At 40.0% G+C, this 15,388-nt stretch overlaps 1 protein-coding gene across 2 annotated transcripts in view; it reads right to left on the bottom strand.

The window, feature by feature from the left end:
* Nucleotides 1-15,115, bottom strand: part of GREM2 (gremlin 2, DAN family BMP antagonist) — a 49,512-nt gene extending 34,397 nt beyond the window's left edge. Inside the window, exons 1-2 of one of the 2 annotated variants that reach the window (XM_034765033.1) lie at nucleotides 14,842-15,115; nucleotides 8,337-8,428 (exon numbers count right to left, since the gene is read on the bottom strand). The gene's annotated coding sequence lies outside the window, so the exon portion shown is untranslated. The remainder of the gene's footprint in view (nucleotides 1-8,336; nucleotides 8,429-14,841) is intronic. The other variant, XM_034765032.1, reaches the window with a different exon arrangement.
* Nucleotides 15,116-15,388: the final 273 nt, after the last annotated feature.

The raw sequence follows: 15,388 nt of genomic DNA, 5'->3' as shown, positions 1-15,388 counted from the left end.
GTGAGAAGCCAGGAAACTGCCCGCCTTCCCCCCCAGTTGAGAGCCAGGGGAGGGTGGGGAAGCTGGACTACCGGCAGTGAGTGGCGCAGAGCTGACAGCCTGGGCTCTCAGTTCCCCACACTGCCCCTCTTCAGTCAATGGAAGTGCTCCTGGTGAGGGCATGCACCACTGAAAGAAGGAGGGTAGCATGCACATAGGTCTATTTAGGGCATGTCTGCAATACAGCCCTAAGTCACTTAGATGGCTATGTCCCATTTTCAAAAGTGACTTAAGCACTCAGGAACCTATGTCTCACTGAAAGACACTTTTGAAAATAGGACTGCGCCATTTGAGTCACTTAGGCTTTGCAGCACTGGAGAAACACAAATACCTTCAAAAAATCCGAGCCTAACTGACTTGCCCAAGGTCACACAAGAAGCCTCTGGCAGAGCAGGTAACTGAATCGGAGGTTAGCACCCTGACCATTCATTCAGTCACTGTTCCTTCTCAGATCACTAGCTCACCTCAAAAATCTGTGCAGGACAGCAAGCTGGGGGAAAGGGGGGAGGGAGGGAGGAGAGAAAGGGGAAGAAGGCTCCTTATGCACTGCCCAGTCTCATGCAGCCCCTCAGAGACCAGACGTAAAATTGAGCCTTTACACGTTGCTCAGAGGATACGCTAGCATCAAAATGCATCTGTCTGGAATATCCAGGATTCTGTGTCCTCACAAAAGCAATAAGGCTCCTTTGGTTAAGTTATCCACGTATGGAGCCTTTATTAGAAGTTAGACACACACATGTAAGGCAGGGCTCATAGACACATTTTAAGTAAACGAAGTAAGCCGATAGGGGAAGGTGACCCAGACTGAGCGGCGATGTTGCAGTGATTCTTTGGTGGTGAGATTTTGCTACTTGATTCTCTAATACAACGTGGTTCTAATCCTATAAACAAAAACAATAACAGGAACGTGACAGGGAAAGTAGCCAAAGCTCCAAGCCATTAGCAGGTATCTGAAAGTACCCCTGCAACAGGAGCTAGTGAAAGCTACGTATGTACAGCCAGCCTCTTTGCAGCTATTCTCCAACACAAATAGTTGCAGTCTGAAAAGCAGATATAAAAAAAAAAAGTCTGCCTAACATTCCTTTTATTTCAGCTGGCCATCCCTAACTGTGACTCAGTCTCGGGGAAATAGTTGTTTAAATCCTCTCGTGATGTGCAGAGTCTCTGTCTCAACACAGCAGGAGGACGAAGGTTACTAAATGGTGACAAAGCTAAATCATCCCTAAGGGATAAAGTTACTTATTCACTATTGACTCATCTGCCAAGAACTAAACACACAATTAATACTTCCAAAGCTTACTCCATTTGAAATCTATTACCAGCTAAAACTGAGTTAGTTTTCTTTCCCCACACTAAGCAAGCACGCCTTCTCAGTAATGGATCCCACTTCATTTTCTCATCAAATGTATCTTAATAAAGAAGTGGTGAGCTAATGGCAGGTGGTGGGTATGCCTCCTCTCCCTTCCTCCTCCTCCTCACCCTCCACAGGGAAGCTGGCATATCTTTAGATGTGGTTCAATCTATATATCCACTCGAGCTAGACATCTTGAAATAAAGAAGTGAGTGGCAGCTAGCAGATATTTCCTAGGAAATGTATTCAGCTAGGATAAGGACCTCTCTCTGAATCAAGAGATCAGTGAATGAGTGACTGGGGTAGTTTTATTTTATTTTAAAATGCTAAAGGGACAATCTCAGATTAAAATCATATTGATATATAAATTCATTATCTTACTAATAACCTCTTAGAATGTTAAGAACTGTAAAAGATCAAGTTTGTTTTCACATTGGTTTACTTTTTGCATTTTTATTTATTTTCATTTGTCTAAAAACGCAAGGCTTAGTTAGATTTTATTCTCAACTAATTTTCTGGCTCTCAGGCACTGATTGGATAGTTTGAGTTGCAAATACTGCAAGAGAATGTCATTAACTTAAAAAAAGCCATCTGAATTTATAAAAAAAATTGAAACAGTTCTGCTGATACTGATTTTTGTAAATGACAGTTTCACACAACCTACATTTTTGGACAAATGTGCGTCCCTTTAATTTTCCTAACCTACTCTTAAATAAAGATTCTTTGAGATTTCCAGAAAGAACATAGCATGACTAGTCTGAAGTGTATCCATAGAATGCCTTTTCTGCTCCATGCAAATAAAGATGAAAGTGCATTTATCTTACTATAAATAAGGTGACTCTCAAAGAATGAAGTTCAGAAGTGCTAATTTCAGCTCTTTATACCACCTCTACTTATGATGCCTTTCATTGGGCAATTTCATGTCTCAAAATATCTATGCTGGTCTCAAGCAAATGTGGGGTTAGATTTCAATCTCACACCAGTATAAATCTGCAATAAATCCATGTAAACTGATGGAATTTTTCCAGATTTAAACCAGCGCAATTCCTATTAAAATCTGAGCTTTTACATAGATGCTATGGGAGGAATATGGTTTAGATTTTGAAATGTATCAGTTTGTACACAACATGGTCAGTTGGGAGCTTCCTTTTATTTCCCTATTTTGTGGAATAGTGAAGTATAAATGTCCTGCAATTAAGTATCTAAAAGATGAAACACTATACAGTAGTTCATTAAAAATCAATTACTTTTATTCCCAGTTTATGTACTAATGTTATATCATCACCAAAACCACAACAGAGAACTGGATATTGGAACTACTTACCTTAGTGCGCGCGTGCACACACACAAAATGCATCATATAGGCGACTACTGAGGACAAACTACAATGGAAGACTTGGACTGCATCTGATCAGAAACAACTTAATAATGGAAAAGAGCAGATCAGTACATAGTGGATGGAATTTTCTACTGTGCTTAGATCCATCATAAGCCACATACATAACTTAAATCACATTTAAGTCTTCAAGACAGTGCATAAATGGGTTTTAAGGGATCCATAGACATTATTCTGGCCCTCTGAATAGGGATGAAATTTATTCGGTATGTGGAGCAACCTGGCAAATTTGCATGGATATTCATACCTCTAAACTTTTTAGTAAAAATAATGTTTTGATTTACATCTACCTATCAGGTTGTGGCTACCTATTTGTATGTTCTATGTACCCCAGTGAAGTGATCAATTAACAAGTAAATGATAATATGGACTGTCTTTTTTTTTTTTAAAAAAAATGACTAAATGACATATTAAATAGTTACAGGGGACCAGAATGTTTGTTCTTTGGAAGTTCCAGAGTAGCATCCGTGTTAGTCTGTATCCGCAAAAAGAACAGGAGTACTTGTTGCACCTTAACACATTTATTTGAGCATAAGCTTCCGTGGGCTAAAACCCACTTCATCGGATGGAATGGAATACACAGAAAGAAGATATTTATACATACAGAGAACATGAAAAGGTGGGAGTAGCCATACCAACTGTAAGAGGCCAATCAACTGAGATGAGCTATCATCAGCAGGAGAGAGAAAAAACCTTTGAAGTGATAATCGAGATGACCCATAGAAGGTGTGAGGATATTTTAACATGGGGAAATAGATTCAATTAGTGTAATGACCCAACCATTCCCAGTCTCTGTTCAAACCTAAGTTAATTGTATCTAATTTGCATATTAATTCAAGTTCAGCAATCTCTCTTTGGAATCTGTTTTTGAAGTTTTTTTGTTGCAAAATTGCCACCTTCAAGTCTGTCACTGAGTGGTTAGAGAGGTTGAAGTGTTCTCCCACTGGTTTTTGAATGTTATGATTCCTGTTGTCAGATTTGTGTCCATTTATTCTTTTGTGTAGAGACTGTCCAGTTTGGCCAATGTATATGGCAGAGGGGCATTGCTGGCACATATCATGTTGGTAGATGCGCAACTGAATGAGCCCCTGATGGCATGGCTGATGTGATTAGGTCCTATGATGGGGTCACTTGAATAGATACGTGGACAGAGCTGGCATCGGGGTTTGTGGCAAGGATAGGTTCCTGGGTTAATGTTTATGTTGTATGGTGTGCGGTTGCTGGTGAGTATTTGCTTCAGGTTGGGGGTCTGTCTGTAAGCGAGGACTGGTCTGTCTCCCAAGATCTGAGAGAGTTCTTTGGAGGGCAACTAATTAAGTTATATTAAAAAAAATTACAGATCACAGAATTAACCTGTTTTGTTGTTCAGAAAATCTGGTCAAGCTAATCTTTGATTTGTCCCTTCTCAAACTACTCTTACCTAATAGCTTCCATGACTAGGCCACTGAACCTCTGTTGCTGTTCTTCATAGTAACTCCGCTCATCAATAATGTGGTTTTCAGAGATATAGTAGTAGTTTGCACTTTTCAAGAGGATCTTCTGTGTGAGGGTCTCAGAGTGCTTTGCAAACATTAATAAATTTAGCCTCACAAAGTCTCTGGAAGATAGGATATGATCCCCATTTTACCGATGAAGAAACTAACCATGAAGAAGATAAATAACTTTCCCAAGGTCACACAAGAAGTCTATAGTAGAGTAAGGAATAAAGCCTGAGACTTTCAGCCCTCTGTCTTAACCACAAACAATCTTTCTGAGGTTCAGATTCCACACTGCTACAGGGAAGTGTGCTTGCACATCTTGATACAGGACTGGAGCCTTAGATAACAAGGAAAATATTGTCATTGCTCATTCTTAAAATGTTTAAGACTTGGTATAAATCTTTGGTCTAGCTGCCTCTTAGCTGTTAACAACTTTGCAGCTAACTGATACATCTGGTACATCAGACAAGCAGTGCTAACTCCAGTGCTATCCACGTACCTCACTATGCAACATTAGCATAGAACACAATTGCACAGGAACGGTAGATGTACACCTAAAAGCCCAAATGGTTTAGTAAAAACTGAAGGTTTATATCACGGAGGTAACTGAAAGTGGATATGAGGATGACTACTATTAACCACTAGATGCCTTGTAATCTCAGCCTGATATGCCACATGCTAGCAATTCACATCCAGTTTTTTGGTCCACCTTTTTCGAACATTACTTGTAATTCTGGGTCCCTCAATTTTTGGTGCCCATCTTGAAACACTTGACACGTGGGTGCTCAGCACTTCCTGTAAAAATTCACTTCTTTAGAATCATAGAATATCAGGGTTGGAAGGGACCTCAGGAGGTCATCTAGTCCAACCCCCTGCTCAAAGCAGGACCAATTCCCAACTAAATCATCCCAGCCAGGGCTTTGTCAAGCCTGACCTTAAAAACCTCTAAGGAAGGAGATTCCACCACCTCCCTAGGTAACCCATTCCAATGCTTCACCATCCTCCTAGTGAAAAAGATTTTCCTAAATCTAACCTAAACCTCCCCCACTGCAACTTGAGGCCATTACTCCTTGTTCTGTCATCTGCTACCACTGAGGACAGTCTAGATCCATCCTCTTTGGAACCCCCTTTCAGGTAGTTGAAAGCAGCTATCAAATGTTCCCTCATTCTTCTCTTCTGCAGACTAAAGAGTCCCAGTTCCCTCAGTCACATACTCCAGACCCCTAATCATTTTTGTTGCCCTCCGCTGGACTCTTTCCAATTTTTCAACATCCTTCTTGTAGTGTGGGGTCCAAAACTGGACACAGTACTCCAGATGAGGCCTCACCAATGTCGAATAGAGGGGAATGATCACGTCCCTCGATCTGCTGGCAATGCCCCTACTTATACAGCCCAAAATGCCGTTAGCCTTCTTGGCAACAAAGGCACACTTTAAAGTGTCTTCCTGTGCGTACCTAAAAATTGAAGAAACTAAAACCATTTGTCACTTTTGTGTAGGCTTTTCTGCCAATAGCGGCATGGGAAATGCTGGGGTTAATACACTTGGAGATTTTGAAGATGCCTGAATTCCATTATTAACAAAAAAGAAAAAGATTGGACTAACATCTCAACTGCCTTATGTCTTATCCATTCAGCAACAGTAACAGCTTTTGTCAACCATGTCCGACTGCTAAACATGTAGTTATGAGTAAATAAAGCCAGAGGCTCCAATTTTGTTCAAATGGAGGAGCAGAACTGGCAACTCGCCGGAGCCTTGGGTTGCAATTTGCACATAATGGAGCAGATTGCAGCCATTCCTATATTTAATCTGAAAATGCAGCCATATGGAAAAGTTCAAATATGCAGCACTCCATCATAATCAAAGAAACCTGTGGCTGCCTATATTTTTAATCTGCAGGTGGAGCTGCACAAGCCAGATTTTCTAAAGTGCTCAGGCTCCCTCATCTCCTGTTTATGTTCTCACATTAGATATACAGATTTTCAAACATGCACAGCACCCAACAGTCCCCATTCAGAACATCAGGTGCTGAGCACTAGAAAATATGGTCCTACAAGTCCCAGAAAACAACATTTGTCTTCATCTGAGCAATCTCACTAATAAATCAAAGCGAGTCCTCCAATCTCCATTAGCAGCCTCTCTGATGGCCCAGAATGCTACAAAGCTACAGTGTGTCACCATTCATTTTGGCAACCATTGTGACAAGAAAGCCTAGATCAGAGTCAGAGTGAATCAATAGCCCAAACCTCCCCTTTACCTGGGGAAGATCATCTCTGGTCAAAAATTCTGCATATCTCCAGAGTCTATTTCAGGTGAGCATGGAACTCAGTCTAGATCAGGTAATTCTTCTCCTTAGTACAAGTGACATATTCAGACTGAGGAAGGTCTCTTCAGGCCTGGTTCTCCAAGGAAGAGCTTTGATTTCCATGCAATTTGCTGCATGTGGAATTTTCAGAATAGAGCTTTAAAAAAAAAAAAAAAAAAAACCACACACCCAACAACAACAAAACCACACACACACACACACACACACACACACACACACACACCAGTTTCCTGTCTGCTATACATGGACATTAAGGAGACTATGGCACTTTCCATAAGAGTAGGGATTTGTCCATCACCAAAAAGATCTCCCCTCTCCTGACTTCTCCCACCATTACGTAGTGCATACATTGTGAACCAGTAGTCTGGCTGGCTGCTGCTTTGCTAGACAATCACCTTTCCATGGGCAGAAGCAGCACATCAGGGCGGAGATTCCTGTGGGTATTAATGCCTTCACCCTACAGTCATTCTACTGTCCTTACAATAGTGCTTACTACTTGGGAAGGCCCATTGACAACTTGGGTACTTAGCAATAAACTTGGTAATACACAAGTGTTTACTGAATTTGTGAAGTACATGGGCATTGTGGGGGAAAAACATGAAAAAGCCCTACATAGCAGTAATAATAATTTTATATTTAAGTCATCTTATTTCTCGATTCCCCATCACCACTGATTTGTATGTAGGAAGTTATGTGCGATAGGTCTGAGGAATTTTACCTAATCACATTTTACTGAGTCTCAAAGTTATGCCCATTTATACATGCAAACATTTGAGGACTTAACACCGTGCATTTGAGAATAGAAAAGAAGTCCTATGGCCTTATCTTCTTTTTAGAATTCACTCTCTATTTCATATATTGGCCATTGTACAAAAACAATCATTAATAACTACAAGGCTGGACAGCCATTGCTTCCCAACAGAACAGCCTGCCAATACTCTGTGGATATGGATATGGAGATAGATTGCTGTTCCTGCTTCCTCCAGGAAATCTTTTCCAAGGACCTACACCCTAGTCTAGCTTACTCAGATTCTGAAAATTGTTGTTTATGACTGTGGCTACAATCCTTGACCCAAGCAGCACTGCCAGGAATTAAACCACAGTCTATAGAGAGCAACAAGATCCATAAACTGGAGTTTTCTAGCATGGTTAGTCTACTATATGAGAGTGCTAATTCTAAGACACAACTGAGAGAGCTATGCCAGGATAATACTTCAGATGCTGCAAATCACGTTTATATTGTTAAACCTTTTAAAGTCTGGCATAGTTTTAAATGGATAGTATATCTGTTAGGAGGATAAAGTCCGAACTGCTAAATAAATAAAATGATGAATTTCCTAATACAGCTGGGCAGAGTGTCCCTGCAAGTATAATGTATGTATATCAATTTCGTACTGAGCTAGCCCTGACTTTCAAATTTCCTTTAATCCTCTTCTAGTAAACACAGTGCAGCTCTCTGGCAAACAACTGTAACATTCTGCCTGCAATATCATATTTGTCTGAAACAAAACCATGAGCACAGAATGTGGCTTGACTTGGAATGGCACAATACACTGTTTTCCAAAGAAACTTACTTAATTTTTAGACAATACTACATTTTAAACTGAAAAAACCCGAGACACTTTTTACAAAGGGCAGAGTGGTCGTTTTTGGTAAGTACTCCAAATGGTGTTAATATATACAATGCTTTTAAAGGCAACTATAGAAACACTGAAATTGTCAACATTTTCTAGCTTGAAGCGCTATACCTGGATTAAAGGATAATAATTGGCACCTGGTCAAAATTCCATATCCAATCATACATAGCAGCCTGTGGCAAAGTGTTTTGCTCAATGTTGTCCTATAAAGGAGAAACACAAGGAGAAGAGGATATTTTTAAATGCAGGAAGCTAAGAGGGATTTATTATGGTCCAATTTGTATTTAAAAATCTCTCATCGTTTAGAATGAATTTCTGATAGACAAAGGTGGAATTTATCTTGGAATTTTAAACAATGGCCTAAATTCATATCTGGTATCATTTCATTTAAGAAAGTAAGGTGAATTTGGACTATAATGTCCATGATCTGAAGCTATTCTTCTGCCTTTGACTTTTCAATCTCAGATGAAGGGTTGCATTTGTTCAACTGTCTAAGTGATCTGGCAAGAAGACCGAGTCATTTCAGAATAGAGAAGATTTAGACAAAAACACTGCGACTTACCAGCATTTTCACTGGTCTCCCTGCTATTTTTGACTAAAATGAGTTTTCTTTCGTAATCTATGTATATGACATCTAAAGTCTTTGGTTACAGATAGGCTTGTGATGTCATAAATTCTTCATTATGACTTCACTGAAGGATCAATTTAGAGTGACGGATGGAAATGTCCTATCTGAGTCTACATATGTTATTTATAAAGTGCCTATAACTTTGCCAGTGTCATTATTTGAAGAATAAATGATCCAAACTTGCTCCCATTGAAATCTACGCCAAAACTTCCCTGGTCATCAGTAGTGAACCATCAGGCCCAAAGTGTCAATTCTCTCCCTGGTGTAAGCCCCACTAACTGCAATAGGCTTTCACCAGGGATACATTTAGTCTAAATCTGAATGATAACTTCCCAATAAAAATCATGTGGCTGATTAATGGATCTACCCAATAATGTGTATATTTGAAGATATTTTATTATATTTTCACTTGACACACCTCCTTGTTCCTAGGACCAGCATTCTGACCTGATGCCCAGCTGCTGGTGCCCAGTACATTAATAGATCAGAAAGTGGCACAAAGGAGGTGGGTCATATAAGAAGCGCATGTCTGGACTGAAGGCATCGGTCAGCAGAAAGTTGGGTTGGTATGTATTTTGTATATGAGTTTTTGCCTCCTCTGACACAACCCTTCTCTGACCTGCTAACCAAAATCTTAACATGGTTAGCTTCCAGATATCATCCACATGGAGACTGGCCGGTGTCCTGATGTTTATGGGCAGCAGATTCTGCTTCATTTCAATCCAACTGGTTTTGGCTTCATTAGAAGTAAGATCTGGCCTTACGTTTGTACCAGGGAAAACTGTTTCTTGTCAGGATTATTTCTATTGTACACTGACAACACTTCTGTTTATCTTTCATTAGTGCTAAAGCAAAATATCAGACATTGCTTTACTATCCTTAAGTGCTATTATTATAGCAAGGTAGCATAGTGGATAACTTGGAGTTGGAATCCATGATAGAACTCCATACAAACAAAGAAAGGCAGCTAGTTTTCAATGGATTATAAGATTAAGTTCCCTCAGACTTCAGAATCACAGTTCTAGCACTGGGTTGAATAATATTTTTCATGTCAACAATGTTTGTACAAGACAAAGTCAACTAAGCATGAGCTCTTGGGTGTTCTCTGTGTTCTTTTTCACCTCACTGTTTAAATAAATTATAAGAGAAGAGAGCTTTAATGTTGCACTGCTGATAAATCCATAGCATGAAGGTTGTATTTGTGCTTTGGCAATCACACACTAGAGAAAGCGGTTTTCAAAAAATGAAATTTTGGGGGTGAATACTATATTTTCTTTTCTTAGAGTATGTCAATTATCCTAATTTCTGTCTTTAAAATTGCTTTCTAAGTCTGATATAACCAGAGATAACAGATCTTTAGGAGGGTTATTGTACTTGGATAGATCAGAATCTTAATTTCCTCTGGTTTTCCCTATAACTGGATGAATTTCTTCAAATAAATGTCTCCTATATATTGATATTAAAGTAATCTGAAATGGTAGAGGAGTTTATTATTTCATTCCTTTGAAGAAGATGATGTGCATATTAAAATTAATATGACAATGGTGATGCAGTATCCAGGGAAAGCATACTTTGCTAAATCTTCCAGTACCGTAGCAATAACCTGTCACTGTCTCATTCTTATAAAGACCAATGTTAAAAAAGAAAAAAAGAAAAAAGGGTCAAACCACGGAAGAATAAATAGTAGGCTTTCTATGAAAATAGCCTCTGGAATGGTCTTGCAAGGGTAGCTGAGGTAATTACATCATTTATAACATTTAAATGTAGATTGTGTTATGTTTTCATACACAAGTAGCAAAGCAGACTAACACTATAAGAATGGAAAAAGAAATAGTTCCTGTGAGACCACAGTGGGTCTCTCTCCTCTGAAGCAGGCTGCAGCAATTTTGAGAACAATGGGAATGGAGTAGATGATCTCTAGTCATAGAGCTGTTCCATCTTGAACGTCTATGATTTTGCAATTACTGAATTATAATTACTAGGAATAGTCAGTCCAGTCATTCTGGCAATCTTAGGGCAACTATGAGGCTCAGCATGGACATCTCAGCTTTACATGTACAGCTTACACCTGGGATATAGCGGAGGATATATGAACAGCATGTACAATACAGATATTTTGAAGGAAAGACTATACCCACTATTTTGCAGCACGACAGCTGTCCTCTGCTGCTGGATTAAAAGGGTTTTGGTCCCCTAATAATAGGGCTGGTCAACTTTTGGTGAAAATATCTAGTGTTCATTTTTAAAAAAAGACCTCAAATACCTCAAAACCAAAATGTTTTGGGTTTATGGCTGAAAACTGAAAATTTTCAAATCTGAAATGCCATGACAGTGCCTTCTGGGAGTAGTTTTTCGGAGGACCTCATGACCCCAACGCTCTACTAGCATCCACGCTTTGCAACCAGACTACATCTCCCATGATGTGCTACAGCCAGGAACCCCCACAATGCACTGCAGCAGCTCATAAAGAAGGGTGGCCATGCTGCATCATGGGTGACATAGTCTAGCCAGAGATCTTGGACTATAGGATAGAATGGGGGCATGAGGCAACCAAAGTAAACTTCCAATAGGCACCATGGCACGTTTCTGAATAGAATTTTCAGTCTTCTGTCAAATTTTTTCAACATTTCTAAATTGGTATTTTTGGGTTTTGGACAATATTTGTTGGGTTAGATTTTTCACCCCTCCCCCTCTCCCCCCCCCCCCCCCAAAAAAATGTCTCATGAGCTCTTTTCAACAGCAGGATCTTGCATGAAGGACAGAGCAGCAATACAATTTAAAAGCAGTGCACCTTCTACCATTGGCTATGGACCAAGGATGACTAGCATCAAACAAACAATCACTTAATCAGTCTTCCACTCATGATCCCAACTTCCATTTTCACACTCCCAAGACAAACACAGGACATCACTGTTCAAATAAATCCTTATTGTATTGCTGGTCATCTAACAAATTTACCTGCTTCCAAACAATACATCTAAAGTCTTAGAACAGAGTAATACATGTCAAATTCTCCCCTTTTAGCATTGGGGAGAGACATGTGTGCAGAAGTGGGACAGGAAATGTGAAGAAGGCAGCTGCGACAGCTGCAGGCTCCTGTTATGCGAACCTGGCAAAAAACTCTTCCATAAGAAGAGGCTGTGTGGGCAGTGGAGCAAGACCCAAGGGGTAGCCATGCTCTCTGGGAAGGGAGCCCAGAGTCTGCAGCAAGTTGCTAGGGCTCAAGGCTTGTCTGACCTACACTGACTCCCCAAAATGTGCAGCTGTAATAAGGAAGCAAATGGCACCATGATGTATAATCCTGTTGTGCAGTTTTGGAGGAGAATAGTGGGGTCCTGATCCACAAAGGGGTGTCGCTCCCCAAATTCAGCCATAGACCCACAGGATTCGGTTTTGAGTTTCCTGCAGAATCCTTACCTATAGCACCACAAGAATCCACCAGGTGTTTGTAAATAAATTTTCTCCATTTGGGGTAAACAAAACCACAGCAGGAGTTTATTTGGGTCTAGTGGGTTTACACCTTCATAAATTCTATCCCTGGAATCTAGATTTAGCTTTGGTCACCACCATTAGTCAATATTGCCCTGGATGCTCAGTGGACATCTCAGATATATTTTTTCCATTCAAATCTTTTCCATCTGATGCAGTAGAAGCAAAATAGTTTAAATACCTTCGAAAGTAATAAACATTGCAAATTAAGTAGATCTTAAAGAGGGATGGAGGAGTGACTCAGGGCACCTGAAGTGACTGAATGTATCAGTCTGGAATACAGGGGACTCCATCCTACATTGCAGGTTAATGGATTTTCACTTTGTGCATCTTTTCTATCTTCACTGTGATCAGATTTGACTCCTCCTCATAATACTTCACACTTCCATAGCACCTTCCATCTGAAGACATCAAAGTGCTTAACTGTCATTAACAGATAAATCCTCTTCCCTGTGCAAAGCCCAGGTGACTGAGCATTGTGTAAGAGGTTACTGTGGCAATCTATGAGGGTTGGGGGGAATAGAATCCACCCCATTCCTCCCCCAAACTCAACATATGGGGGTTTGCCAGCAGATCTACAAAGTCACGGATAAACTGTCCATGTCTTTACACCAAAGCCCCTCTCTATTCTAGCATGTATAAAACACTCATAGCATATTCACTTTGGACACTCTGAGGGCATTCAGCGTCCTCAGTCACCCTCTCTTCATGGGCTATGAAAACACACTAGTGCTGCTGCATTCGGGATCTTCCATGTTCCCTTCCTTGGGATGGAAGAAGTAGAAGAGGAGTATTATTCCCATGGGGAAACAGAGCTGGAGAGGTTAAGCCCCTTTCCCAAGGTCTGTGGCACAAACTGGAATAGAACCCAGATGTCCTGAATCCCGGCCTAGTACGCTGACCACTAAACCTTGTGTCTGTTAAATTAAGAAATGAATAGTGTAATCTAACTTATTTTTGCTATCAAAAAATTGTTATTTCCCCCTCTCTGTAATGTTAATGTTTAAAAAGGAAGAAGTTCTAAGAAATATACTTCAAGGTTAACAATATAATAACAAACAACAACAGCAACAAACAGCTTTAGCAAATATTTTGGACAGTACTTGCTACTTGGCGTTAAACATTAGGAAGAAAATAAATCCCCTGCAGAAACACAGTACATATACCATATATGCATTGGTGGGAAGTAAATGAGCCTGAAGTGATGTTGATTTCATAGTGGCTTTGAATGCAGTAGCCTTGAAGTGGTTTGATATGCAGAGTGCTAATTAGGGCTCAGTGAGTGAATTCTGCTTGTTCTTGCACCTGTTGCTTGTTATTCAACAGGATTGTTTAGATTCCTAATCTAAGTTTTCATTATAGAAACTACTCTTTCCACTGTTATTTGTACAGTTAAACTGTTAAAACTTAAGTTCATCCAACTGTGTTTGACAGGACTTTAACTTCAGCTTTTGGGGGGGCTCTTGAGAACAGAAGGTTTAACTTGTTATGATCTGTTAATTTTGTCCTCTAAAATCCACCAGAAATAAAGTTATATAACCACTTTTACAAACCTGTACTAAAAATAGGAGTCGCTCAGCCAAATGCCATTGCAATTTTTAAGACCTGAGACTCCAGTTTTGTCAGACCTATGGAAATGCAAACATTTCCATTGCTTTATCAGACAGACAATCAAGCAGGATCTCACTGTGAGACAGACAGACATGGGTTTGTATTAGTATAATCCTCATTTGCAGGGGGAAATACTGCATATATATTTCTAACTCATGACTATTAAAAAAATAATACTATTTGTTCTTGGAGCTGATCCCTCATGGGGTTTCATAATCACAAACCATAATTAACCCAAAGCAAAGAAAGAAAGGTACAAAGGGGCACAGGTTCCAGTTAGGGATTTTTTTCCATGATACTTATACCCAAAGGATTTTTTTTTGTAAGTCATGCAGTTAACTTATCTTAGAATGCTGTTCAAAATAAAACCAAGACCTACAGACACCTGATAGCTTGCTCATATTAATTTAGTTACATGCCTCATGGGAACTTGCCACATGAAGGACATATGAGCACAATATACAATATTGAGAAAATAGTAAGCTATTACTTTAAAATGATAACACTGCTACTTGCTTTGTACTGTAGATCATTTCAAATTGAATGTGCTAAAGCTGGGCAGTTAAGTTTTCACAAGGATATAACTATTGCACACACGGAATCACTTTAAAATGGGGAAAAGCTACAATCTGTTCTTTCCACTGAGTATTGTGATTCTTCTTGCACTGTGCAAATTTAGTACAGGACTAAGTATTGTTTCCTCAAAATCTGCAGGATGAGTTGAGAGGTGAGGTGTATTTTTTCCTCCTTTCTAAACAGGAGTAGAAAATGACAGAACTTTAAGGGGGGGGGAATGAATTCCTGCAAAATAAATAACAATATCTTATAAATGTGCAGTAACTAACATCAAATTCTTCTGTTTCAGATAAGCTATGATGATCTCCATACCTGCAACCAGCTGAGGGGTTTTCTTCAGTTCCCTGCGTCCTGGAGGTTATTATATATCCAATGGAGTGATTAAGTGTAGTCTCCCACTGCTACTGCTGCTGCTGCTTTCAGTTCTGACTCAACCAGGCTGCTGCAGATGCCCATAAGAGCTCAATTTAAAAGAACTGCGAATGAGGAGCGCATGCCTTGCTTTGCAGGGTCTCAGGCTAGCTTTGGTGCAGATGTGAAAGGAACACTGGAGGCTCAGCACTGACTCTTCTCAGGCACTGCGTGGGGATATCATCAAAGACTAAGCTTTCTATTGGCTCTGATCACCAAACAAATCACACCAGCCACCCCCTGCCTCCACCCGCCCCCCTCTCCACTCAGCGCTTGTTTCTCATCTAACCCACAAACATTGCAGCTACAGACACTTCAGTCGCTCGCTGTATTTCTGCTTTCCTCCTTCCAGGCTGTGGATTTACAACCGTGTGGTCAGCTCTACCATTTCTTTTAAAATCAGACTTCCAATCCAAGCCCTTGTAGGGAAATCCTCCCTGTACTAACC

The sequence above is a fragment of the Trachemys scripta genome, chromosome 3, assembly GCF_013100865.1.
Source record: "Trachemys scripta elegans isolate TJP31775 chromosome 3, CAS_Tse_1.0, whole genome shotgun sequence".
NCBI lineage: Eukaryota > Metazoa > Chordata > Testudines > Emydidae > Trachemys > Trachemys scripta.
The sequence above is the reverse complement of the archived record's forward strand: the minus strand, read 5'-3'. Positions and strand labels throughout refer to the sequence as shown.